Raw genomic sequence first — 4,446 nt, 5'->3', positions numbered from 1 at the left:
CCACCATTTTCATATGTGTACATCATGTATGTATGTACAAAATGTCTTTTTGAGGGAATTTAAGTATTTAAATTGCTTCGTAGTCTAAATTATTAAATTTTGTATAAAATAACTGTTTAAACATTGACTTGAATAAGAATAAACCTTAAAGACAACCATATGTAAATTTGTGCATAGTACATAAATCTATTTAAATTTCAGTGAATTTCTGGCCAGTAGAATACAGCCACTAAACAGAATATTGATAAATCAGAGGTTAAATAACAGAGAGGGGGCACCCCCATATATGAACGTTACCCCTAAGTCTCTGATGTTGGAAGTTTCTATCTTTAGTGTAAACACCCTTGCCCTCTTGCCCCCCGCCAAAATATGAGGTCTGAGAGCTACCCATCCTGTGTATTTTGTAACCAAAACCTTTTTTTTAGAGGCCAGAATTTCCTACTCGAAGACTCAGTCCTGCAGTCCTTGAGTCTAATACAGCTCCCTTTGAAATCAAAGAATATTTTGTCTGAGAGTGTTAGGATCTGGATAATAGGCTTCAGAATGTTTATTGAAGTATTTTTTCCCTTTTGATTATCAATGATATATTTCACTTTTAAAGGAAATTGGAGGGGAGAATTAAGAGCTGCTTTTTGCCTGAAAAACCATTTAGGTGACAACATTCCTCTGATAATGGTTTTTATGTGTATTTTACCTAGTGATGTGTTCATTTCATGATTGCTCATATTCTTGAATGTCTATGTTCCAACAGTGTCAGTTCAATATTATGAAAATTACTCTGTGTTTATATCTCTAAATTCAACTCAGATTGCATGTCCTGAGTATATTTTAAGGTCATTAAAAACTACCACTGCATTCTGATTTACATCACTCCATGCAACCTGGCGTTTGTGATGCTGCATATTTGTGGAAATCAAGAAGGCAATAGTGGAAGCAGTGTTAAAGTTTTTGAAGGCAAAATTTGAAAAATAGTGGTAGTGCTTCTGATTTCTTTCTTTTAATGCCAGAACTAAGGATATATTGTGAAGCACTTGTTAGTAAGTTAACTTTGAAATATCAGGCTGGAAGGGGTTGTTGTACATAGTTCTAGGTATAGTAGAAACAATCTGTAAATGACATTTCATTTTGCTTTCACGACTGATGTAGACTTCAAAATACTCTTTTACTTTACCTCTTCTAGCTAGCTAAAACGATACCTTTCATTTGTCACAGAATCGAAAATAGTACCGTTTTGTAAACAGCACTGTTTAATTCTGCACAGCCTTCATAAATGTGCTCTTCGTTGTCATTTACAGACTGGACTAACTGCCAAAAATCCATACAAAGCCTCTAAAGAACTCTGCATTATAGCAATACCTAACTAGCACTACATATGCAAACGGTCCTAGCACAGCTTTTGTACAGTAGCGTTTATCCTGGGACGCTGAACAAGAACATTCTAACGATCACTCTCGTACCGACAGCCACTCCAACACAGAACTGCTTTGCTAGCACTTTTCCTTGTAGTGTTAGCATTTTGAAATTCATATTTCAGAGACATCATCATCACAGAATTTACTTTTATTCCATGAAAAAAAAATTAATACCCTCAGAAGAATGTTTCAGTTGTAGACTATGAGACTTGGAAATCCTCTTGAGATAAAAGGTTGCAAAATATCTAGTATTATAAAATCCATGGTCACGTGTGCCTGAACTTAAAGAAATGTTAGACCTATGCAGTATACATTTTCCAGGCTAAAATTCAAGAGGAATCATTCTGGTCATTCCTAACACAAGTGAAGACAGGACAAAAGAGTATGAGCATGAACCTTTTCTTTCGTACTGATTTAATTTGCTGAAAATCACTCAGTAAATCGGTTCATACAAGTTACCATATTATTGGAAATTTGGCTTATTTTCCTCAAAATTGTCAACTTTAAGTAGCTCATTTCTATAGAAAAATGTTTGCTCTACGGAAAAATCAGTCACTGCCAGGATTCTTTCATTTCTGTACTATTTTATATAATTGAATTTAACTTCTCTCACACCAGCAAGTATTTTACAGGTGCCTTGGATTAATACAAAATTGATTTTACAATTTTAGTGTAAGTCTTTGTGCTTATGCCACTTTAAAAAAGAAATGCAATTATATTCAATATAATGGTTAGTACTCTTATTTAATGTACCTCTTTGTGTTCTAAGTGTTTGAATGTTTTATTCAGCTTGAAACTCTATGAGGCCACAATATTTTGTTATGTATTAAAGGGATAATAGTGTTTCTCAGAGTGTGGTCTGTGGTCCATCTGGATCCTGGAGTGCTTGTTAAGAATACCGATTCCAGGCTCAGCTCCAAACCACCTGAAGCAGAACTCAGGGGTGGGGGGCTTCAGAATATCAGTCTTCAGCAGGCGCCTCAGGTGATTCTGAGCACGTTGCCGTTGAGGAGCGCTAAGATGGGGGGTGAACAGAAGTCTCTTGTTAACTTCAAAGCTGAGCTGAGAGCTGATGTAACGTTTTCATTGTCAGTGACATTAGCAAATGTGCACTGATTCTCTTATACTTACAATTTTTTACTTAATGTTCTTTTTACTAAAACTCTTGGTTTATTAGCAATTACAAACTAAACCCAGATTGCTGCTTGTAGCTCTTGGTACTTTGGTTGACAGCTCTTAAACGTACAAAAGCATCTTCAGATCATGGTCAAGCCATGAAAACCCCCATCTTCAAGATGGCCTGCTAAAGCTTTTTGCTTTGCTGATTGTGATTTTTGTGACATTTTATCTCAGACAGTTGTACTTTTTGATAACTTGGGGAAAACAAAAATTACTTGAATAAGAGATTGCCTGACCCGCTGCATTGCAGAGATACAATCCTTGTAAAGAGCATAAGTGACAGTTGTGAATATTAAGATGTGATTATCTTTTCCTGTCCATGTGCTTATCGCAGGGAGATAGTGAACAAATGGTTATATTGGGGATTTTTTAATTTATAAGATCCAATGTAAAATCACCACTTGCAACTTTTTAGATCTGTATGTTGCCTGTTTAATATATTTCTTTCAAAGTTTAAAAGGGTTTTCTATCCACTGTTAATTTCAATTGGATAACATTTTGTCAAGTGTTTTTTTCTGATTGTTAATTTGATGCTAGCTGGAATTTAAGAAATGACATTGACCTTATTCAAATAAAGAAATATTTTAGTAAATTTACTTTTTTCCTTCATTCGTCTCGGGTAATAAGTACTTATTTATTTCCCAAGTAGGCCCCGACTTGTGATAGTATTTCATGTGTCACGTGCTTTGCATTCTGCCCGAGGTGGCCTACCACCTGCAGAGTCAATACATGGAAGCATAAGAAGAGAATAAGAAATGATAATGGATCAATGCTTACCCTTGCTGGTAATGAAAAACACAAAATAATTAAAACAACGTATTTGATGTTTTCATCTTTAATAACCAAATACTGGTAATAGTGTGGCTAAGCTGGGACTTTTAGTCATTACTAATGGCAGTTTTATAAAAATCTTTTCCTCTTTTTGTCAAGCACCATTCAACCAAGTAATTCCAATTCTGAGAGTCCATGTGGTCTAGAAAGGAAAGAGTAGAGCTTTAGCCTCAAACAAATCCGAGTTTAAATCTTGACTTTGCCACTTACTAAAGATGACCTTCCGTTTCCTCATAATACTTCTGTCTCAGGGTTGGTAGCTTTGTAAAAGATGGTCTTTATAAAGTGGTTTCAGAAAATGGACACTAACGTAATGGACCCTTGTGCTATAAGCCCACAGAAAATACTGAGTAATGCAAAATAAAAGAATTAAATTAGATAGGTTTGAAAGAGATCAGAGGAAACTTAAAGCCTGATCAGTGAGCCTTCTGGCGGGGGGTGGGGGGTGCTGGAAACTAGACACTGGTTGGGACACTGGGGACATGGCCATAGTAAAAATCTGGGATTTTGTTCAAGTATGATGAGAAGCCTTTGGAGGGGTAACACCTAGTTGTCCTGTTTCACCTGGGGTATTTATTTTCCCTTTCTGGAGGATTCCACACACAGCAAGTAGTTGCTGAATGAATAAAAAGTTTTTAAAGACGTGATCCCATTTCCAATGGAATTATCTTTTGGGAAGACAATGGAAGATTTGATTTCATAAAGCACCACCAGGGAGTATTCATTTGTCACACTGATGTAGTTACCACGTAAGAGTTTCTGTGATACTTGACACCCACCCCTCCCCAGCCTCCCCCCGTCCCACACACACAGACAGACAGAAGAGGACTGGACAAGGAGAGGCTGCTTCACCAACTGGCTTTGGAGTTTAGAATTGAAACCCTCACCATTCATATTTCCTAATTCCTAATAAAATGGAATTTTAATAATTTTATAATCTAATAATTTAATAACTTAGAATAACTTATAAAATGGATTTTTATTTTAAATAATAATTTAGAGATCATGGTTTGAATGTATTAAG

Source organism: Hyperoodon ampullatus, assembly GCF_949752795.1.
Source record: "Hyperoodon ampullatus genome assembly, chromosome: 13".
In the NCBI taxonomy this organism is placed as follows: Eukaryota; Metazoa; Chordata; class Mammalia; order Artiodactyla; family Ziphiidae; genus Hyperoodon; species Hyperoodon ampullatus.
Note: the sequence above shows the minus strand (reverse complement) of the source record.